The sequence below is a fragment of the Dendrobates tinctorius genome, unplaced genomic scaffold (genome assembly GCF_039654945.1).
Source record: "Dendrobates tinctorius isolate UK_male_01 unplaced genomic scaffold, ASM3965494v1 ptg000095l, whole genome shotgun sequence".
Lineage (NCBI taxonomy): Eukaryota > Metazoa > Chordata > Amphibia > Anura > Dendrobatidae > Dendrobates > Dendrobates tinctorius.
The window spans coordinates 12,782,682-12,808,052 of NW_027361763.1; the positions used below are offsets into that span (position 1 = coordinate 12,782,682).

The window sequence follows — 25,371 nt, forward strand, 5'->3', positions numbered from 1 at the left end:
TGCACCAGCAGAATAGTGAGTGCAGCTCTGGAGTATAATACAGGATGTAACTCAGGATCAGTAATGTAATGTATGTACATAGTGACTGCACCAGCAGAATAGTGAGTGCAGCTCTGGAGTATAATACAGGATGTAACTCAGGATCAGTAATGTAATGTATGTACACAGTGACAGCACCAGCAGAATAGTGAGTGAAGCTCTGGGGTATAATACAGGATGTAACTAAGGATCAGTAATGTAATGTATGTACATAGTGACTGCACCAGCAGAATAGTGAGTGCAGCTCTGGAGTATAATACAGGATGTAACTCAGGATCAGTAATGTAATGTATGTACACAATGACTGCACCAGCAGAATAGTGAGTGCAGCTCTGGAGTATAATACAGGATGTTACTCAGGATCAGTAATGTAATGTATGTACAAAGTGACTGCACCAGCAGAATAGTGAGTGCAGCTCTGGAGTATAATACAGGATGTAACTCAGGATCAGTAATGTTATGTATGTACATAGTGACTGCACCAGCAGAATAGTGAGTGCAGCTCTGGAGTATAATACAGGATGTAACTCAGGATCAGTAATGTAATGTATGTACATAGTGACTGCACCAGCAGAATAGTGAGTGCAGCTCTGGAGTATAATACAGGATGTAACTCAGGATCAGTAATGTAATGTATGTACACAGTGACAGCACCAGCAGAATAGTGAGTGAAGCTCTGGGGTATAATACAGGATGTAACTAAGGATCAGTAATGTAATGTATGGACATAGTGACTGCACCAGCAGAATAGTGAGTACAGCTCTGGAGTGTAATACAGGAGGTAACTCAGGATCAGTAATGTAATGTATGTACATAGTGACTGCACCAGCAGAATAGTGAGTGCAGCTCTGGAGTATAATACAGGATGTAACTCAGGATCAGTAATGTAATGTATGTACACAATGACTGCACCAGCAAAATAGTGAGTGCAGCTCTGGAGTATAATACAGGAGGTAACTCAGGATCAGTAATGTAATGTATGTACACAGTGACTGCACCAGCAGAATAGTGAGTGCAGCTCTGGAGTATAATACAGGATGTAACTCAGGATCAGTAATGTAACGTATGTACAGTGACTGCACCAGCAGAATTGTGAGTGCAGCTCTAGAGTATAATACAGGATGTAACTCAGGATCAGTAATGTAATGTATGTACACAGTGACAGCACCAGCAGAATAGTGAGTGCAGCTCTGGAGTATAATACAGGATGTAACTCAGGATCAGTAATGTAATGTATGTACACAGTGACTGCACCAGCAGAATAGTGAGAGCAGCTCTGGGGTATAATACAGGATGTAACTCAGGATCAGTAATGTATGTACACAGTGACTGCACCAGCAGAATAGTGAGTGCAGCTCTGGGGTATAATACAGGATGTAACTCAGGATCAGTACTGTAATGTGTGTACACAGTGACTGCACCAGCAGAATAGTGAGAGCAGCTCTGGGGTATAATACAGGATGTAACTCAGGATCAGTAATGTAATGTATGTACACAGTGACTGCACCAGCAGAATAGTGAGTGCAGCTCTGGGGTATAATACAGGATGTAACTCAGGATCAGTAATGTATGTACACAGTGACTGCACGAGCAGAATAGTGAGCGCAGCTCTGGAATACTAATGTAATGTATTTATAATGTTTTTTTGCAGATTGCTTCTTTATGAAGACACTCGTGAGTTTCGGTGTAGCTGGCTTGTGATGTTGATCACCGGAGACCTGACATTGTGTTTGCTTGGGACAGAAGCTAATCCAATTCCTGCACACTTAGTATCTACTTACTTGGAAAAATAAAGCAAATGACAATAAAAAAATATTATAAGGAAAGACACATGGGAGTGAAACGGTTAAGACGCCAAAGTCATTTCATAGTCCCCAGTACTTAATATAGCAAAACATTACACAATGTCAAAGAAAGCGCTGAAACAGGTCATCCAGGGCCCCTGGGAATACAACAGGCAAAGAAACATCATGGCAACATGCAAATCGCTTTATTCTGGTGGTAAAAGATGCGCTGAATTCAGCACTGTGCCGGGGCCTATCCGCATCTGCAGGGCCTGCCATACACACCGCGCACCTAGTCTACGTGACGGAGGGTAATTCTGAGAGACAAATTCAGGTCAGGATTGTCATCCTCTCCAGACACACACCCTGAGTATTGCTGAGCTAAGAGTCAGTCAGCAACAAAAATATCTATGGTAGCAGAGCCGAGTGTGTCATTAACTGCAATGTGCTGCGTGATTTTTACATATGTAAGTCACTCAACATTGACAGGCAATGAAGAGGGACACAAACTGTGGCACGCACAGCACGCCGCGCCAAATCCTGCTTTACATTATGCCACTTCTCTAACCTTGCCCAGTTGTACAGTATGTGCCCACACAGAAATATTGTTCCTAATGAAGCCCAGTAGTACGCGTCACAGTGGCCCCACACAGCATAATGCCCTACAAAGCCACCCACACACAGTATGATGCCCCCACAGTAAATTCCCCCTCACACAGTATGATGCCCCCACAGTACATTCCCCCACACACAGTATGATGTCCCCACAGTACATTCCCCCACACACAGTAGGATATCCCCACAGTACATTCCCCCACACACAGTATGATATCCCCACAGTACATTTCCCCACACACAGTATGATGCCCCCTTAGTGCATTCCCCCACACACAGTATGATTCCCCCACAGTAAATTCCCCCACACACAGCATGATATCCCCACAGTACATTCCCCACACACACAGTATGATGCCCCCACAGTACCTTCCCACACACACAGTATGATGCCCCCACAGTACATTCCCACACACACAGTATGATGCCCCCACAGTACATTCCCACACACACACAGTATGATATCCCCACAGTACATTCCCCACACACAGTATGATGCCCCCATAGTGCATTCCCCCACACACAGTATGATTGCCCCACAGTACATTCCCCCACACACAGTATGATATCCCCACAGTACATTTCCCCACACACAGTATGATGCCCCCACAGTACATTCCCACACACACACAGTATGATATCCCCACAGTACATTCCCCACACACACAGTATGATGCCCCCACAGTACATTCCCACACACAGTATGATGTCCCCACAGTACATTCTCCCCTCACACAGTATGATGCCCCCACAGTACATTCCCCCACACACAGTATGATGCCCCCACAGTACATTCCCCCACACACAGTATGATGCCCCCACAGTACATTCCCCCCACACACAGTATGATGTCCCCACAGTACATTCCCCCACACACAGTATGATATCCCCACAGTACATTCCCCCACACACAGTATGATATCCCCACAGTACATTCCCCCCACACACAGTATGATATCCCCACAGTACATTCCCCCACACACAGTATGATATCCCCACAGTACATTCCCCCCACACACAGTATGATGTCCCCACAGTACATTCCCCCACACACAGTATGATATCCCCACAGTACATTTCCCCACACACAGTATGATGCCCCCATAGTGCATTCCCCCACACACAGTATGATTGCCCCACAGTAAATTCCCCCACACACAGCATGATATCCCCACAGTACATTCCCCACACACACAGTATGATGCCCCCACAGTACATTCCCACACACAGTATGATGTCCCCACAGTACATTCTCCCCTCACACAGTATGATGCCCCCACAGTACATTCCCCCACACACAGTATGATGCCCCCACAGTACATTCCCCCCACACACAGTATGATGTCCCCACAGTACATTCCCCCACACACAGTATGATGTCCCCACACACAGTATGATGCCCCCATAGTGCATTCCCCCACACACAGTATGATATCCCCACAGTATATTCCCCCACACAGAGTATGATATCCCCACAGTACATTCCCCCACACACAGTATGATGCCCCCACAGTACATTCCCCCACACACAGTATGATATCCCCACAGTACATTTCCCCACACACAGTATGATGCCCCCATAGTGCATTCCCCCACACACAGTATGATTCCCCCACAGTAAATTCCCCCACACACAGCATGATATCCCCACAGTACATTCCCCCCACACACAGTATGATATCCCCACAGTACATTTCCCCACACAAAGTATGATGTCCCCACAGAAAATTCCCCCTCACACAGTATGATGCCCCCACAGTACATTCCCCCACACACAGTATGATATCCCCACAGTACATTCCCCCTCACACAGTATGATGCCCCCACAGTACATTCCCCCCACACACAGTATGATGTCCCCACAGTACATTACCCCACACACAGTATGATATCCTCACAGTACATTTCCCCACACAGTATGATGCCCCCATAGTGCATTCCCCCACACACAGTATGATTCCCCCACAGTAAATTCCCCCACACACAGCATGATATCCCCACAGTACATTCCGCCCACACACAGTATGACGTCCCCACAGTGCATTCCCCCACACACAGTATGATGTCCTCACAGTACATTCCCCCACACACAGTATGATGTCCCCACAGTGGCATCCCTCACATACATACAGTATAATACCTTTAGTAGATTCCCTCACACACAGTATGATGTCCCAATAGTTCATTCCCTCACATATAGTATAATACCCTCAGTACATTCCCTCCCACAAACAGTACCATGTGCTCATAGAACATTCCCCCACACACAGTATGATGCCCCCACAGTACATTCCCCCACACACAGCATGATACCCCCACAGTAAATTCCCCCTCACAGTATGATATCCCCACAGTAAATTCCCCCACAGTACATTCCCCCACACACAGTATGATGCCCTACAAAACCCCCACACACAGTATGATGCCCCCACAGTACATTCCCCCACACACACAGTATGATGTCCCCACAGTACATTCCCTCACACACACAGTATGATGTCCCCACAGTACATTCCCCCCCACACAGTATGATATCCCCACAGTACATTCCCCCACACACAGTATGATGCCCCCACAGTACATTCCCCCACACACAGTATGATGTCCCCACAGTACATTCCCCCACACACAGTATGATATCCCCACAGTACATTTCCCCACACACAGTATGATGCCCCCATAGTGCATTCCCCCACACACAGCATGATATCCCCACAGTACATTCCCCCCACACACAGTATGATGCCCCCACAGTACATTACCCCACACACAGTATGATGTCCCAAGAGTACATTCCCCCACACACAGTATGATGTCCCCACAGTGCATTCCCCCACACACAGTATGATGCCCCCACAGTGGCATCCCTCACATACATACAGTATAATACCTTTAGTAGATTCCCTCACACACAGTATGATGTCCCAATAGTGCATTCCCTCACATATAGTATAATACCCTCAGTACATTCCCTCCCACAAACAATACCATGTGCTCATAGTACATTCCCCCACACACAGTATGATGCCCCCACAGTACATTCCCCAACACACAGCATGATGCCCCCACAGTAAATTCCCCCTCACAGTATGATATCCCCACAGTAAATTCCCCCACAGTACATTCCCCCAGACACAGTATGATGCCCTACAAAACCCCCACACACAGTATGATGCCCCCACAGTACATTCCCCCACACACACAGTATGATGTCCCCACAGTACATTCCCACACACACACAGTATGATGTCCCCACAGTACATTCCCCCCACACAGTATGATAGCCCTACAGTACATTCCCCCACACACAGTATGATGCCCCCACAGTACATTCCCCCACACACAGTATGATGTCTCCACAGTACATTCCGCCACACACAGTATGATGTCCCCACAGTACATTCCCCCACACACAGTATGATGTCCCCACAGTACATTCCCCACACACAGTATGATGCCCCCACAGTACATTCCCCCACACACAGTATGATGCCCCCACAGTACATTCCCCCACACACCGTATGATGTCCCCACAGTACATTCCTCCACACACAGTATGATATCCCCACAGTACATTCCCCCACACACAGTATGATGTCCCCACAGTATATTCCCCCACACACACTATGATGTCCCCACAGTACATTCCCCCACACATAGTATGATATCCCCACAGTACATTCCCCCACACACAGTATGATGTCCCCACAGTATATTCCCCCACACACAGTATGATGTCCCCACAGTACATTCCTCCACACACAGTATGATATCCCCACAGTACATTCCCCCACACACAGTATGATGTCCCCACAGTATATTCCCCCACACACAGTATGATGTCCCCACAGTACATTCCTCCACACACAGTATGATGTCCCCACAGTACATTCCCCCACACACAGTATGATGCCCCGCAGTACATTCCCCCACACACAGTATGATGCCCCGCAGTACATTCCCCCACACACAGTATGATGCCCCACAGTACATTCCCCCACACACAGTATGATGTATTCACAGTATGTCTCTACACGTATCGTTCCTGCAGGACTCTCCAGCTCCATCTACATAGAACGGTGAAGCAGAGATCTGTCGGCTCCCTGATCCACCTTTGTGTTCAACTCTATCTGTGATCTGAGGACAGAAATGAAGTTGAAGTTAGAACATACCCCATGCATATGGATTACTCTCCCCAGGTCTTATTCTCCCACACACTTGCAAGTCCCCTATTTTAGGAAATAACAGAGATTGCTCCTAGCATATATTGTGCTGCCTCCCTGTAAGTTTAGTGAAAATACTGCTATTATCTTCTGCCTTATTTATAGTATCCCCCTCCACCCCAAAATGTACAGGTAGCATTACTCTGTGGTCCCATTATATTCAGGATCAGTGATGGCTCCATGTTTATCCCTGTAAACAATTTAGGTACAGATAGTACTGCCTCCCCCTCTCTGCCTGTAATGAATTCATAGATACATAACCTGTAAGTCTTCCCTTTAAATTCCCTAGGTAATATGCCTCTTGTATTTCCCTGTGAATGATGTAGCTACAGATAGTACTGCCTCCCAGTCTCTCCATGTAAATGAAGTAGCTACAGATACAACTGCCTCCCAGTCTCTCCCTTTAAATGATATAAGTACAGACATTAGAGCTTTCAGGTCCCTTGCTGTAAATCATGTAGGTACAGATATTGCTGCCTCCAAGTCTCTACCTGTAGATACAGATAGTACTGTCTCCCTGTCTCTCGCTCTAAATGATGTATACACAGATAGTACTGCCTCCCAGTATCTCCCTTTAAATGATATAAGTACAGACATTAGAGCTTTCAGGTCCCTTGCTGTAAATGATGTAGGTACAGATATTGCTGCCTCCAAGTCTCTACCTGTAGATACAAATAGTACTGTCTCCCTGTCTCTCGCTCTAAATGATGTATACACAGATAGTACTGCCTCCCAGTCTCTCCCTTTAAATGATATAAGTACAGACATTAGAGCTTTCAGGTCCCTTGCTGTAAATGATGTAGGTACAGATAATGCTGCCTCCAAGTCTCTACCTGTAGATACAGATAGTACTGTCTCCCTGTCTCTCGCTCTAAATGATGTATACACAGATAGTACTGCCGCAGTCTCTCAATGTAAATTATGTAGGTGCAGATAGTACTGCCTCCCAGTCTCTCCCTTTACAAGATGTAAGTACAGACAGTACAGCCTTCCAGTCCCTTCATGTGAATGATGTAGGTACAAATATTGCTGCATCCAAGTCTCTCCCTGTAAATGATGTAGATACAGATAGTACTGTCTCCCAGGCTCTACATGTAAATGACATAGTTACAGATAATACTGCCTCGCAGTCTCTCTCTTTAAATAATGTAAGCACAAATATTACAGCCTTCTGATCCCATGTTGTAAATGATGTATGTACAGATGATACTGCCACCAAGTCTCTCCCTGTAAATGATGTAGATACCGACATAGTACTGCCTCCCAGTCTCCCCATGTAAAAGATGTAGGCACAGATAGTACTGCCTCCCAGTCTCCCCATGTAAAAGATGTAGGCACAGATAGTACTGCCTCCCAGGCTCTCAATTTAAATTATGCAAGTACTGCTATTACAGTTTTCAGGTCCTTCGCTGTTAATGAGTTAATGATGTAGGTACAGACAGTACTGCTTCCAAGTCTCTCACTATAAACGATGTAGGTACAGATAGTACTGTCTCCAAGTCTCTCCCTGTAAATGATGTAGGTCCAGTAAAAGTAATCAAAAACAATAAATTTGATAATAACCATATTGACTTAGAATTTAAACCATAAGAGATCAAATCAGTCTCTTGTATCAGAGAGTCGCAGCAACTACCACATAGTCCTGGTTTGACACAAGACCCCCCTGACCGATTGGCTGTTATCAATTCAGGCAGCGACCAAAAGTAAACAGAGAACAGAGGTGAACAGCACAGCTCCATTCCAAATGCTTGCAACAACCGTTCCTAGTGGCGCATGGCGACGTCCCATACACAAGATAGATTCTCATCTATCAGGCATCTTAATTTTACAGTCAGCGCTGCTAATCCTCTGTACACACATGAATAGGATAGCTACCTGCAGCGACCACTAGAGGAAGCAGGGTAGCCTACTGCATACAGTCCTCTGATTGAGTTCCATATATAACAGCGTACAAAGCGCTCCCTCTAGTGGTGACAACAGGTAGACAGCATGTTTTTTTATCTATACATTGAGAAGAATTGGAGCTGTGTGTACAGAAAAATGTATCTCCACCACTAGAAAGATATTTTGAACTTACTAACATGAATGGTTTTCAGGTTGGATATTCACAAGCGAGACTAACATGACCCTTATCTATAGCTGTTAAAGAGAAGAATGAAGGGGATTAGCATGGGTCAGCCCCAGCCGGAGGCCTCATTATGAGATTTACTCTTTGGTTCATAGATTTATAGACCAGTAACTCTATGTTTTAAAAAAAAAATATTGATAATTCATGACTTGTGAGGTCCAGCATAAACTTAACTGCTGAAATGTTTGAAGGGAATCTGTAATGATGATTTTATCACTGAAACTGTTGGTCCGGCTGTATAGGTCATAACGCAACAATAAAAATGATACCTGTCTTGTAGTAATCCGATGTGCCAGCGCTGAGAAATCAAGCTTTAAAGTCACATGTAAATTTGCCTGGAAGTGCACTGGGGGCGTGTCAGTGCACTTCCAGGCTAATCAGCATGTGACTTCAAAGCTTGATTTCTCAGCGCTGGCACATCGGATTACTACAAGACAGGTATCATTTTTATTGTTGCGTTATGACCTATAAAACCATAATGCTAGGTTCAATAATAAAATCGTCCTTAAAAAATTCCCTTCAACACATTAATGCACAATTTTTGGGCGGGTAAATGAGGGTCAGATTAGGTTTCTTTGAAGGTAAGCGTGATATGACTCAATGTGAGGATTCCTTAGCCATCAGATATTATTAATCGAAGCTGTGGTCCTGAATGGGAGCTTGGGGCGGTCGTCCAGTTGACAGCGCCGCTCTGGATTTTTTTCCAGAGAGGTAGATGATTTGTGGAGGCTGCGACACTACAAGGGGACTAGAACTGTAAAGATTATATGTAAATAAACCAGATAACGCCGGCAAACATTAGGAATCAATAGGATCTGAGCCCATACTGGAGTGCACTGGGGTACGTTCAGGACACCGGCCATGGGATTACAATAGGACACCTTCCGCTCCTCACCTCACCTGTCCCTGCGTAATGTTTCCTGCCTTCTCTAGATCACAGATATCACCAGACTCATCAATTACACGACCGAGATGTGTGTCAGTGACACGTAGCCACTGTGTCAGCTCATTACTTAGCACCGTAAAGCCAATCAAGGACAAATCATTCAGTGCGCGGCCGTCAGTGACTAACGTCCGCTACTACGCGGCAGTGCCCATGACTAAGCTGATTCCGACAAGTACAGGGCACTGCACTGGCCGTTACTATACAATGCCACCGAGACCTGACTCTGGCATGTACGGCTTCCAGTGACCATGCCCCTCTGCCTACTTTGTGCCGGGCACTACCAGTGGTTGTGACTGTGCCTATATAGCATGAAGGGCTGCCAGTGATGTCCTGGTACCGGTACAATCTATGCCGGGGCACTGTCACATAGAAAGCATTCATACCAAGCAGCAGTGACTGAGCCGTCTCCCCTTCTCAGCCAGTAAAGCCTATCCATGATGCCAGGGCCACTGCCAGGGGGTAAATCACATCTGCACACAGTAGAACACCGGACTGTACCAAACCAGTAACCAACACTATCAAGAGTCTATGGCAAATGAAAACACACAGCGTGACTAATCAACAATCATAAGGTACTGCCACTAGTGCCAATCTATGCCGGGCACTGCCGGAAAGTAAGCATTCATACCACGCAGCATGGACAGTCACTGAACTCTACACCACTAATCATGTCCATCTACACCAGGGCTTCATCATTGGTATAAAGTAAGTCAATGTTGCACACAGCAGTACAACTGACTGTGCCAAACTACTAGCCAACACTGCCAGTGATTATGCCCATTCAGAATCAAGTATAAGGCACTGCCATTAATGCACATCTGTGCCCCGCACTGCCAGCGACTAATCTCATCTAAAGCAGAGCCCAACCACTGACACATACCCTAGTCTTACCCAGCTACCACACACTGGCAGTGCCCCTGACCACCTACCCAAGTATTACCCAGATAGCACACATTGGCAGTGCCTCTGCCCTCCTACTCCAGCCTTGCCCAGCTAGCCCACACTGGCAGTCCCTATGCCCTCCTACCCCAGCTAGCACACACTGGCAGTGCCTCTGCCCACCTACCCCAGCTAGCACACACTGGCAGTGCCTCTGCCCACCTACCCCAGCTACCCCAGCCTTGCCCAGCTAACCCACACTGGCAGTGCCTAAGCCTCCTACCCCAGCCTTGCCCAGCTAGCCCACACTGGAAGTGCCTCTGCCCTCCTACTCCAGCCTTGCTCAGCTAGCCCACACTGGCAGTGCCTCAGCCTCCTACCCCAGCCTTGCCCAGCTAGCCCACACTGGCAGAGCCTCTTCCCTCCTACCCCATCTTGCTCAGCTAGCACACACTGGCAGTGCTTCTGCCCCCTACCCCAGCCTTGCCCAGCTAGCCCACACTGGCAGTGCCTCTGCTCACCTACCCCAGCCTTGCCCAGCTAGCCCACACTGGCAGTGCCTCTGTCCTCCTACCCCAGCCTTGCCCAGCTAGCACACACTGGCAGTGCCTCTGCCTTCCTACCCCAGCCTTGCCCAGCTAGCACACACTGGCAGTGCCTCTGCCCTCCTACCCAACCCTTGCCCATCTAGCACACACTGACAGTGCCTCTGCCCATCTATCCCAGCCTTGCCCAGCTAGCCCACACTGGCAGTGCCTCAGCCTCCTACGCCAGCCTTGCTCAGCTAGCACACACTGGCAGTGCCTCTGCCCTCCTACCACAGCCTTGCCCAACTAGCTCACACTGGCAGTGCCTCTGCCCCCTACCCCAGCCTTGCCCAGCTAGCCCACACTGGCAGTGCCTCTGCCCACCTACCCCAGCCTTGCCTAGCTAGCACACACTGGCAGTGCCTCTGCCCTCCTACCCCAGCCTTGCCCAGCTAGCACACACTGGCAGTGCCTCTGCCCTCCTACCTCAACCTTACCCAGCTAGCACACACTGGCAGTGCCTCTGCCCTCCTACCTCAGCCTTGCCCAGCTAGACCACACTGGCAGTGCCTCTGCCCCCTACCCCAGGCTTGCCCAGATAGCCCACACTGGCAGTGCCTTTGCCCACCAACCCCAGCCTTGGCCAGCAAGCACACACTAGCAGTGCCTCTGCCCTCCTACCACAGCCTTGCCCATCTAGCACACACAGACAGTGCCTCTGCCCTCCTACCTCAGCCTTGCCCAGATAGCACACACTGACAGTGCCTCTGCCCCCTACCCCAGCCTTGCCCAGCTAGCCCACACTGGCAGTGCCTCAGTCTCCTACCCCAGCCTTGCCCAGCTAGCACATACTGGCAGTGCCTCTGCCCCCTGCCCCAGCCTTGCCCAGGCAGCCCACACTGGAAATGCCTCTGCCTCCTACCCCAGCCTTGCCCAGCTAGCCCACACTGGCAGTGCCTCTGCCTCCTACCCCATCCTTGCCCAGCTAGCACACTGGCAGTGCCTCTGTCCTCCTACCCCAGCTTGCTCAGCTAGCACACACTGGCAGTGCCTCTGCCCTCCTACCCCAGCCTTGCCCAGCTAGCACACATTGGCAGTGCCTCTGCCCTCCTACCCCAGATTGCTCAACTAGCACACACTAGCAGTGCCTCTGTCCTCCTACCCCAGCCTTGCTCAGCTAACACACACTGGCAGTGCCTCTGCCCTCCTACCCCAGCCTTGCCCAGCTAGCCCACACTGGCAGTGCCTCTGCCGCCTACCCCAGCCTTGCCCAGCTAGCCCACACTGGCAGTGCCTCTGCCCACCTACCCCAGCCTTGCCCAGCTAGCAAACACTGACAGTGCCTCTGCCCTCCTACCCCAGCCTTGCCAGGCTAGCCCACACTGACAGTGCCTCTGCCCACCTACCCCAGCCTTGCCCAGCGAGCACACACTGGCAGTGCCTCTGCCCTCCTACCCCAGCCTTGCCCAGCTAGCTCACACTGGCAGTGCCTCAGCCTCCTACCCCAGCCTTGCCCAGCTAGCAAACACTGGCAGTGCCTCTGCCTTCCTACCCCAGCCTTGCCCAGCTAGCACACACTGGCAGTGCCTCTGTCCACCTACCCCAGCCTAGGCCAGCTAGCCCACACTGGCAGTGCCTCTGCCCTCCTACCCCAGCCTTGCTCAGCTAGCACACACTGGCAGTGCCTCTGCTCTCGTACCCCAGCCATGCCCAGCTAGCACACACTGGCAGTGCCTCTGCCCTCCTACCCCAGCTAGCACACACTGGCAGTGCCTCAGCCTTCTACCCCAGCCTTGCCCAGCTAGCACACACTGACAGTGCCTTTGTCCTCCTACCCCAGCTAGCACACACTGGCAGTGCCTCAGCCTTCTACCCCAGCCTTGCCCAGCTAGCACACACTGGCAGTGCCTCTGCCCTCCTACCCCAGCCTTGCCCAGCTAGCACACACTGGCAGTGCCTCTGCCCTCCTACCCCAGCCTTGCCCAGCTAGCACACACTGGCAGTGCCTCTGCCCTCCTACCCCAGCCTTGCCCAGCTAGCCCACACTGGCAGTGCCTCTGTCTCCTACCCCAGCCTTGCCCAGCTAGCACACACAGGCAGTGCCTCTGCCCTTCTACCCCAGCCTTGCCCAGCTAGCACACACTGGCAGTGCCTCTGCCCTCCTACCCCAGCTAGCACACACTGGCAGTGCCTCAGCCTTCTACCCCAGCCTTGCCCAGCTAGCACACACTGGCAGTGCCTCTGCCCTCCTACCCCAGCCTTTCCCAGCTAGCACACACTGGCAGTGCCTCTGCCCTCCTACCCCAGCCTTGCCCAGCTAGCACACACTGGCAGTGCCTCTGCTCTCCTACCCCAGCCTTGCCCAGCTAGCACACACTGGCAGTGCCTCTGCCCTCCTACCCCAGCTAGCACACACTGGCAGTGCCTCAGCCTTCTACCCCAGCCTTGCCCAGCTAGCACACACTGGCAGTGCCTCTGCCCTCCTACCCCAGCCTTTCCCAGCTAGCACACACTGGCAGTGCCTCAGCCTCCTACCCCAGCCATGCCCAGCCAGCACACACTGGCAGTGCCTCTGCCCACCTACCCCAGCCTTGCCCAGCTAGCCCACACTGGCAGTGCCTCTGCCCTCCTACCCCAGCTAGCACACACTGGCAGTGCCTTAGCCTTCTACCCCAGCCTTGCCCAGCTAGCACACACTGGCAGTGCCTCTGCCCTCCTACCCCAGCCTTGCCCAGCTAGCACACACTGGCAGTGCCTCTGCCCTCCTACCCCAGCCTTGCCCAGCTAGCACACACTGGCAGTGCCTCTGCTCTCCTACCCCAGCCTTGCCCAGCTAGCACACACTGGCAGTGCTTCTGCCCTTCTACCCCAGTCTTGCCCAGCTAGCCCACACTGGCAGTGCCTCTGCCCTCCTACCCCAGCCTTGCCCAGCTAGCACACACTGGCAGTGCCTCTGCCCTCCTACCCCAGCCTTTCCCAGCTAGCACCCACTGGCAGTGCCTCTGCCCCCTACCCCAGTCTTGCCCAGCTAGCCCACACTGGCAGTGCCTCTGCCCTCCTACCCCAGCCTTGCCCAGCTAGCACACACTGGCAGTGCCTCTGCCCTCCTACCCCAGCCTTGCCCAGCTAGCACACACTGGCAGTGCCTCTGCCCTCCTACCCCAGCCTTGCCCAGCTAGCACACACTGGCAGTGCCTCTGCCCTCCTACCCCAGCCTTGCCCAGCTAGCCCACACTGGCAGTGCCTCTGCCCCCTACCCCAGCTAGCACACACTGGCAGTGCCTCTGCCCTCCTGCCCCAGTCTTGCCCAGCTAGCCCACACTGGCAGTGCCTCTGCCCCCTACCCCAGCCTTGCCCAGCTAGCACACACTGGCAGTGCCTCTGCCCTCCTACCCCAGCTAGCACACACTGGCAGTGCCTCAGCCTTCTACCCCAGCCTTGCCCAGCTAGCACACACTGACAGTGCCTTTGTCCTCCTACCCCAGCTAACACACACTGGCAGTGCCTCAGCCTTCTACCTCAGCCTTGCCCAGCTAGCACACACTGGCAGTGCCTCTGCCCTCCTACCCCAGCCTTTCCCAGCTAGCACACACTGGCAGTGCCTCTGCCCTCCTACCCCAGCCTTACCCAGCTAGCAAACACTGGCAGTGCCTCAGCCTCCTACCCCAGCCTTGCCCAGCCAGCACACACTGGCAGTGCCTCTGCCCTCCAACCCCAGCTAGCACACACTGGCAGTGCCTCTGCCCTCCTACCCCAGCCTTGCCCAGCTAGCCCACACTGGCAGTGCCTCTGCCCTCCTACCCCAGCCTTGCCCAGCTAGCCCACACTAGCAGTGCCTCTGTCTCCTACCCCAGCCTTGCCCAGCTAGCACACACTGGCAGTGCCTCTGCCCTTCTACCCCAGCCTTGCCCAGCTAGCACACACTGGCAGTGCCTCTGCTCTCCTACCCCAGCCTTGCCCAGCTAGGACACACTGGCAGTGCCTCTGCCCTCCTACCCCAGCTAGCACACACTGGCAGTGCCTCAGCCTTCTACCCCAGCCTTGCCCAGCTAGCACACACTGGCAGTGCCTCTGCCCTCCTACCCCAGCCTTTCCCAGCTAGCACACACTGGCAGTGCCTCTGCCCTCCTACCCCAGCCTTGCCCAGCTAGCACACACTGGCAGTGCCTCTGCTCTCCTACCCCAGCCTTGCCCAGCTAGCACACACTGGCAGTGCCTCTGCCCTCCTACCCCAGCTAGCACACACTGGCAGTGCCTCAGCCTTCTACCCCAGCCTTGCCCAGCTAGCACACACTGGCAGTGCCTCTGCCCTCCTACCCCAGCCTTGCCCAGCCAGCACACACTGGCAGTGCCTCTGCCCACCTACCCCAGCCTTGCCCAGCTAGCCCACACTGGGAGTGCCTCTGCCCTCCTACCCCAGCTAGCACACACTGGCAGTGCCTCAGCCTTCTACCCCAGCCTTGCCCAGCTAGCACACACTGGCAGTGCCTCTGCCCTCCTACCCCAGCCTTTCCCAGCTAGCACACACTGGCAGTGCCTCTGCCCTCCTACCCCAGCCTTGCCCAGCTAGCACACACTGGCAGTGCCTCTGCTCTCCTACCCCAGCCTTGCCCAGCTAGCACACACTGGCAGTGCCTCTGCCCTCCTACCCCAGCTAGCACACACTGGCAGTGCCTCAGCCTTCTACCCCAGCCTTGCCCAGCTAGCACACACTGGCAGTGCCTCTGCCCTCCTACCCCAGCCTTTCCCAGCTAGCACACACTGGCAGTGCCTCAGCCTCCTACCCCAGCCTTGCCCAGCTAGCACACACTGGCAGTGCCTCTGCCCTCCTACCCCAGCCTTTCCCAGCTAGCACACACTGGCAGTGCCTCTGCCCACCTACCCCAGCCTTGCCCAGCTAGCCCACACTGGGAGTGCCTCTGCCCTCCTACCCCAGCTAGCACACACTGGCAGTGCCTCAGCCTTCTACCCCAGCCTTGCCCAGCTAGCACACACTGGCAGTGCCTCTGCCCTCCTACCCCAGCCTTGCCCAGCTAGCACACACTGGCAGTGCCCCTGTCTCCTACCCCAGCCTTTCCCAGCTAGCACACACTGGCAGTGCCTCTGCCCACCTACCCCAGCCTTGCCCAGCTAGCCCACACTGGGAGTGCCTCTGCCCTCCTACCCCAGCTAGCACACACTGGCAGTGCCTCAGCCTTCTACCCCAGCCTTGCCCAGCTAGCACACACTGGCAGTGCCTCTGCCCTCCTACCCCAGCCTTGCCCAGCTAGCACACACTGGCAGTGCCCCTGTCTCCTACCCCAGCCTTGCCCAGCTAGCACACACTGGCAGTGACTCAGCTCCTGGTGCTGGGATGACATCATCGGCTGAGGGCTGCAGTGCAGCAGCAGCTCCGCGTCCCGCACTCACCTCTCTGTCCGGGGGCTTCTAGCGGGCATCTTCTCGGCTGCAGTCCTGGGTGCACATCGGGCAGTGTCCGGGCTCTACATGTCCTGCACGGGCAGCAGCCGCTCACCTGGCCGCCCCCTCCATCCCGGGATGTGTGAGCAGAAGATCCAGCAGCCGAGGAGGAGGAGGAGGGGAAGCAGCGCCGCTGCTGGCGCTATCAGTGTGCACACATCTCCCAGCCGTGCCCCACAGGGCACCAGTCACTCAGCCTGACTGACACCGCTCTCCTCCCCAATCCCTGCCCACCCTGCTGCTGGCACCGGCCCGGGCACTGCATCCTCCCCGCCGGGGGCCACCAAGGGTCAGGGTGTATGGTGTCTGCTGACGTCACAGCTGCCGTATATCAGAGAGATAATGGCCACAGTAGGGACTACAGCGCCCAGCATGGCCTGCTGACATCACTGAGGCTAGTTTCACACTTGCTTTTTTTTGCAGCGCGTTTTTCCCGCAAAAAAACGCATTGAAAAAACGCATACATAAGCATACAACTGCTGCGTTTTTTTCAAGCATTTTTATGAGCATGCATGAAAAAAACGCAGCGTTTTTATGCGTTTGTATGCGTTTTTAGCGCGTTTTTACCGCGTTTGCGTTTTTTTCCAACATTTTTAGGTGGCCCCTCACACTACCCAAACCATGACTTTACTAACCCTAACCCTGACCCTAACCCTAACCCTGACCCTAACCCTTAACCAAATCATACTTAACCCTAACCCAAACCCTAAACCCTAACTAACCCTGACCCTAACCCTGACCCTAACCCTAACCGTGACCCTAAACCTAACCCTAACCCTGACCCTAACCCTTAACAAAACCATACTTAACCCTAACCCTGACCCTAACCCTAATCCTGACCCTAACCCTGACCCTAACCCTTAACAAAACCATACTTAACCCTAATCCTGACCCTAACCCTGACCCTAATCCTTAACAAAACCATACTTAACCCTAATCCTGACCCTAACCCTGACCCTAACCCTGACCCTAACCCTTAACAAAACCATACTTAACCCTAATCCTGACCCTAACCCTGACCCTAATCCTTAACAAAACCATACTTAACCCTAATCCTGACCCTAACCCTGACCCTAACCCTTAACAAAACCATACTTAACCCTAATCCTGACCCTAACCATGACCCTAATCCTTAACAAAACCATACTTAACCCTAACCCTGACCCTAACCCTGACCATAACCCTAAACCCCCTTAACTAACCCTAACTCTAACCCAAACCCCTAAATTCCATGGTTTACAAAAAAAAACGCATATGCAAAAAAACGCATACATGAGCATGCCAGTGCGCACATATGCGCATCCATAGGCTATAATGGCCATTTTTAGCGCAAAACGTGCGCATATGTGCGCATGCGCTTTTTTGCAGGGCCAAAAAATGCAACATGCTGCGTCTGGAAAATCCCAACGCACACCCCAAAAAAACGCAGCGCATGAAAATCGCATACATGCGCTGACCAGTGCGCAGGTATGCGCACCCATGTTAAATATAGGGGAAAAAACGCATGCGCAGGTGTGCGTTTTTTTCCAGCGCTAAAAAACGCAAATGTGAAACCAGCCTGAGACTGATAGAGACCTGTACATAGATGCAGCAGAGCCGGCTGAGCTGTGTGGCCTGGCATCCCTGAGCCCAGTCCTTGGCTGTGAGCTCTCAGTAACTGCAGCTGTTGGGGCCGGTGTATTGGAGTGGTGGCACACTGGAAACCTTCTCAAAAAGAGGGAATAAACTGAAAGCAAAAAAGCCAATTAAATGGAGATTTAAAAAAAAAATAAAAATTGCTTTATGATATTATTTTAAAAAATGGGGAAAAAACCCAGCAAACAAGACAGAGATATATTACCATAAAAAATAGTGTTTACATGGTGAATGCAAGGGCCATAAGTATATAAGACATACATGTATAATATATCTTTATTATGAAGTGAAAAAGAAATCCAAACCTACAGGGCCCTGTGTGAGAAAGTGATTGTCCCCTAAAGCCAGTAACTGTTTGGGCCGCCCTTAACAGCTACGACTGCAATCAAGCGTTTGCAATAACTGGCAATGACTGTTTTTGAACGCTCTGGTGGAATTTTGGCCACTCATGTTTGTAGAATTGTTGTAATTTAGCCACATTGAAGGATTCCGAGCATTGACCACCTTTTAAGGTCATGCCACAGCATCTCAGTCGGATTAAGGTCAGGACTTTGACTAGGCCACTACAAAGTCTCAATTTTGATTTTCTTAAGCCATTCAGAGGTGGATTTGCTGGTGTGTTTTGGATCATTGTCCTGCTGTATAACCCAAGTGCACTTCAGTTTGAGGTCACAAACAGATGGCTGGACATGCTCCGCCAGGATTTTCCATTTACTACAGCAAGTCTTACAGGCCCTGAAGCAGTAAAACAGCTCCAGACCATCACACTACCACCACCATATTTTACTGTTGGTATGAAGTTTCTTTTCTGACATTCTGTGTTACTGCTATGCCAGATGTAATGGGACATACATCTTACAAAAAGTACAGAGTATTCTCCCAAATGTCTTGGGGATCATCAAGATGTTTTCTGGCAAAACTGAGACAAGCCTTTATGCTCTTATTGCTCAGCAGTGGTTTTCGTCATGGTACTCTGCCATGCAGGCCATTTTTGCCCAGTCTCTTTCTTATGGTGGAGTCATGAACACTGACCTTATCTGAGGTAAGGCCTGCAGTTCTTTGGATGTTATTGTGGAGTCTTATGACCTCTTGGATGAGTAGTCTCTGCACTCTTGGGGTTATTTTGGTCGGCCGGCCACTCCTAAGAATGTTGTCCACTGTTCCATGGTTTCACCATTTGTGGATAATGGCTCTCACTGTGGTTCGCTGGAGGTTCAAAGCTTTAGAAATGGCGTCATAACCTTTTCCAGACTGATAGATCTCAATTACTTTGTTTCTCATTTGCTTTCTTTCTTTGGATCATGGCATGATGTCTAGCTATTGAGGAGAGGCTCTTTTGGTCTACTTCGCTTTATCAGGCAGGTCCTATTTAAGTGATTTCTTGATTGAGAACAGGTGCGGCAGTAATCAGGCCTACGTGTGGCTAGGGAATATTAACTCAGCTTCCCAAAGAGGTGATAAACCACAGTTAATTTATGTTTTAAGAAGGGGGAGGGCAATCACTTTCTCACACAAGGCACAGTAGGTTTGGATTTTTTTTCCCTTAATAATAAAGACCTTCATTTAAAAATGACATTTTGTCTTTACTTGTGTTGTCTTTGTCTAATAATTTAATTTGGATGATGATCTGTAAAAATGTAAGTGTGACAAATGTGCAAAAGAAAAGGAAATCAGGAAGGGGTAAACACTTTTTCACACAACTGTATCCTAGTATAATTGTCTGGAGATCATCAGCTTGGGAAAAAACTCAGATTTTAGGATACTCTGTCGGGAGTGGTTTGTGCAGCATGTGTCTATATGTGCCACCCAGGGGTTGTGTCGTGATGTGCATTGCATCCTGTGTAGGTGACAATGTATTGAATTTAGTATTGTGAGAATTTGGAGTTCTCAATAAATTGGAAGGGGTGCTCACATCTGGACAATGAAGAGTAGACGTTTTTAGAAAGGGATAGAAAAAAACAGCAGTTCTGCCATAGTTTATCAGGTACAGTGTTCATCATAAGATAATGATAACAGATGCCTTTATTCTACAGGTTAGAATTTCAGCGATGCCAGATATATATATACAGTGGGGCAAAAAAGTATTTAGTCAGTCAGCAATAGTGCAAGTTCCACCACTTAAAAAGATGAGAGGCGTCTGTAATTTACATCATAGGTAGACCTCAACTATGGGAGACAAACTGAGAAAAAAAAAATCCAGAAAATCACATTGTCTGTTTTTTTTTCATTTTATTTGCATATTATGGTGGAAAATAAGTATTTGGTCAGAAACAAAATTTCATCTCAATACTTTGTGATATATCCTTTGTTGGCAATGACAGAGGTCAAACGTTTTCTGTAAGTCTTCACAAGGTTGTCACACACTGTTGTTGGTATGTTGGCCCATTCCTCCATGCAGATCTCCTCTAGAGCAGTGATGTTTTTGGCTTTTCGCTTGGCAACACGGACTTTCAACTCCCTCCAAAGGTTTTCTATAGGGTTGAGATCCGGAGACTGGCTAGGCCACTCCAGGACCTTGAAATGCTTCTTACAAAGCCACTCCTTCGTTGCCCTGGCGGTGTGCTTTGGATCATTGTCATGTTGAAAGACCCAGCCACGTTTCATCATCAATGCCCTTGCTGATGGAAGGAGGTTTGCACTCAAAATCTCACGATACATGGCCCCATTCATTCTTTCATGTACCCGGATCAGTCGTCCTGGCCCCTTTGCAGAGAAACAGCCCCAAAGCATGGTGTTTCCACCACCATGCTTTACAGTAGGTATGATGTTTGATGGATGCAACTCAGTATTTTTCCTCCAAACACGACAAGTTGTGTTTCTACCAAACAGTTCCAGTTTGGTTTCATCAGACCATAGGACATTCTCCCAAAACTCCTCTGGATCATCCAAATGCTCTCTAGCAAACTTCAGACAGGCCCGGACATGTACAGGCTTAAGCAGTGGGACACGTCTGGCACTGCAGGATCTGAGTCCATGGTGGCGTAGTGTGTTACTTATGGTAGGCCTTGTTACATTGGTCCCAGCTCTCTGCAGTTCATTCACTAGGTCCCCCCGCGTGGTTCTGGGATTTTTGCTCACCGTTCTTGTGATCATTCTGACCCCACGGGGTGGGATTTTGCGTGGAGCACCAGATCGAGGGAGATTATCAGTGGTCTTGTATGTCTTCCATTTTCTAATTATTGCTCCCACAGTTGATTTCTTCACTCCAAGCTGGTTGGCTATTGCAGATTCAGTCTTCCCAGCCTGGTGCAGGGCTACAATTTTGTTTCTGGTGTCCTTTGACAGCTTTGGTCTTCACCATAGTGGAGTTTGGAGTCAGACTGTTTGAGGGTGTGCACAGGTGTCTTTTTATACTGATAACAAGTTTAAACAGGTGCCATTACTACAGGTAATGAGTGGAGGAAAGAGGAGACTCTTAAAGAAGAAGTTACAGGTCTGTCAGAGCCAGAAATCTTGATTGCTTGTTTCTGACCAAATACTTATTTTCCACCATAATATGCAAATAAAATGAAAAAAAAAACAGACAATGTGATTTTCTGGATTTTTTCTTCTCAGTTTGTCTCCCATAGTTGAGGTCTACCTATGATGTAAATTACAGACGCCTCTCATCTTTTTAAGTGGTGGAACTTGCACTATTGCTGACTGACTAAATACTTTTTTGCCCCACTGTATATACTTCTCCTGGCACACAGACGAATGAGCTACGACTGCTGTCACTTCAGCACCACATGACCGTGGACAGCTCCTCTTCAAGGACTGCCACACCTATTGGACCCACAGGAGGAAGCATCTTAACATAGTGCCATCCTGCACTTTTGCCATCATGGACGCTTTTTGCATCCGTGTAGCAATTTTTTTTAATATATGAACAAAAGAAAATCATGTTTGTGGCTAAAAGTTTGACATAGAGAACAGCCTCTGACAACAGAAGATGTGCAAAATGTATGCGTGGAACTAGTGGTGAATGAGCGTGCTCGGCACTGCTCGTGACTTGGCCGAGCATTAGGGTGCTTGGGCACGCTCGTTCCTCAGACGAGTATCGGGGATGATCAAGTGCAATGCTGAGTCGCTGTCCTGCATGTTTCAACATGTGGGGATTTCCTGGCATACACAGTAATGCAGTAACCATGTTGGCTACTGGCATTACTGTGGTGGGCCAGCAGCATTGCTTCATTGGGTCTATCTAAGACCCGGGTACCCGATGCTCGGCCCTCTGACCTCTGTTATCAGAGGATAAAATTAATATTCACTGCTTCCCCCGCCCATCTGTTGACCCTGACAGATTAACAGGCGGATGAGTCATTTTTAAACAAACAAGTCCTTTATTGAAAAAAAATCACAATGCCCCTCATTTACCCATTTATTAGAATGTAAAGGTCCCACGAAAGTCTGACGTAGTCCACGTCACCACGATCACCGCTCTGACGGTTCTCGCGCTGAGAGTCGGCCGCTGCGACAAGCAGTGACATCAGAAAGGTTACCACTGGTCACAGTCACCATGTGACTGTTGGAGACAGCATCTGTGACAGGCGGTAACCTTTCTGACGTTCCTGCCGGTCACAGACACTGCCAGATGTCATGTAGTGCTGTGAGATCCGGCAGTGTGTGCTGGTGTAACAGCTTATGAAGCACCGAGAACGTGGCTCCATATGCTTGATTTTTTGATGGGGCTCATCCTGGGACATCAATGTGGATTATGAGAATCCATTGGACTACGGCGTACCGGCATGGAATTTTTTTGGGGAAATAGATTGATGAAAGAGTGTGTGTTTATTTTCTTTTTGTTAAAATAAAGGACTTTTCTGTGTGTATGTTTTTTGATTTTTACTTACAGGGTTAGTAATGTGGGTGTCTAACTGACACCTCTCCATTACTGACCCCAGGGCTTGATGTCAGCTGCTGATATCAACCCCTAATCCCGTTACCCCAATTACCACCACACAAGGGCAAATGGGAAGATCTGAGACATGGTGCCAGAATTGGCGCATCTAATGTGATATGCCAGTTCTGGGGAGGTGGCGGCTTTTTTTTTTAGGCTGGTGTGATGGTGTGATATGTTATGTGGATGTCATTTTTTGTATATTCCTATTTTTAACAATTCCAGTTATTTTCATAGTGTTTTTCTTATTACATTGTAAGTCTACAGCCTCACTGTATCTGTCTATTGATGACCCCCTGTAGTGCATTAATCCCTAAGGCCCTTTGTTCTCCTCTGGGGGACCTGGAAACCGCCTCAACTTGTTTGACTTTCCCTGGACAAGGAAGGGGGTCGGGGGAGAACAGGAGCTGGGCAAGTCAGTTCTGGAGTGAACAGGATGGTGTTCAGACAGCACTTCAGAGAGAGAAGGACCAATTTTATCCTCTGGTGCTAGAGTTTTGGAATCTCGTTTCCCTGGACATTTTATCCTGTTACTGGACTGCATTCTTATTCTGGACTATCTTATCCTTTGTGTGGTGGACTGAATATGGACCTTTTCGTATTTTTGCCTGAATAAAGGTCTTGGAATTGTTCACTCTTCGCTTGCTCTGTTGATTGTGTGATACCAGAGAAGGACCCCGTGACAACTGGTGGCAGCGGTGGGATCAACAGAGCGTAACCCAATGGAGAACCACCCACAGAGTGTGTACAGAAATTGGACTGTATGCAGTTTACAGGAGAGAGCCAGAGACCTGGGCCTGAACTACCAGGGACTGACTAAAGAGGCCTTAATCGATCTACTGGTGGGCGCTAGCCCGGCCACCTCCTCCCAGATGTCTGAAGGACGAGCACTGGAGACAGGGATCCCCTTCCAGAAAAGCCAGTGGTTGGTGTGGTACGAAGAAGAGATGGCGGTTCTGGGCCCCGGCGTCTCTCAGGAGTACAAGGAGGAGGCTGCCTGCCGGGCACAGCGGAGACAGGAAGCAATGGAGCTTGAAAGAGGGAGTAACGCAATGTGGAGTGTAACCCCAACAATCCGGGAGCCTGTACGGATCACCCGGACAGAGTTTAAGCCATTTGATGAGGCTTCTGGAGATGTGGAGGGGTTCTTCAAAGACTTTGAGCAGCAGTGTGCTGTGATGGAGGTGCGCCACTCTAGCTGGATGCGTTTGTTAATGGGGCTCCTGAACGGAAGCATGGCGGAGGCTTACCGAACCATTGATGCACTGCGGAATCGGGATTATAACATTGTAAAGCGGACTATCCTGGATTACCATGCTATCACCCCAGACTCATATAGGGCCAAGTTCCGAGACCTCCCATGCACCACGGGGGGATCGTTTAGGATGTATGCACATAAGATGTCCGAGGCATGTTGGAGATGGCTGGAAGCTGAAAACGCCTTTACTATGGAAGATGTTATACAGGCGTTCCTTATAGAACAATTTCTTGCCAAGTGCCCTGCAGAGGTACGGGAATGGTTCTGGGAGCGCACGCCGTGTACTGTGGATAGAGCTGTAGCCCTGGCCGATGAAGCCCTTACTATCCGGCCGCAATGGAGGAGGCTTCTGGACAATGAACCACGGCCTGCTCCCGCGCCCTGTCCCCCTCCAATTATATCTGCCCTTCCACCTAGTCGCAAGCCAATGACAATCACGCCTCACAATCCTAGGCCCCAACAGTTCCGACCATGACCTGGGGGTATCACAGAGAGGAGGTGTTATGGGTGTGGGCAACCTGGACATTTGCAGTCTGGCTGTCCCTCCAGGATTCGGAGGGAGCCCCACGAAGCCCCACCTCGTCCAGTGCATCTTGTACACTCCACCACACCTGAGGAAGAGCTACCACCACCCCCACCAGAGTGGACCACCGACCACGGCACCATAGATACCCCTCCTGGAGTGTACGGACTCCGGCCTCTGTCCTTTAGCTACTCAGAGCAATGGCAACGCCACCTGCAGGATGTCTTTATTGATGGATACAAAGTGTCAGGATTTAGAGACACGGGGGCATTCTTGACTATCGCTGACCCCCGTGTGGTTCGACCCGAGGCAATTTACCAGGGTCTGGGAATTCCCATTGTCCTGGCGGGGGGGTGCCCGCAAATATATACAGCGAGCTTCTGTGCGTTTGGATTATGGTTGTGGAGAAAAACTGTGTTGGATTGGAGTTATGGGAGGACTTCCTGCAGATATCCTCCTTGGGAACGACATTGGG

The 25,371-nt window shown here is 50.3% G+C and overlaps 1 protein-coding gene across 2 annotated transcripts in view; it reads right to left on the reverse strand.

Moving 5' to 3' along the window:
- Nucleotides 1-25,371, reverse strand: part of LZTS3 (leucine zipper tumor suppressor family member 3) — a 153,250-nt gene that overhangs the window by 103,442 nt on the left and 24,437 nt on the right. Inside the window, exon 1 of one of the 2 annotated variants that reach the window (XM_073586747.1) lies at nt 16,551-17,226. The exons of the other annotated variant lie outside the window; for it this stretch is intronic. The gene's annotated coding sequence lies outside the window, so the exon portion shown is untranslated. Of the gene's footprint in view, nt 1-16,550; nt 17,227-25,371 lie in introns of those variants that run through there. 2 annotated transcript variants of the gene reach the window in all.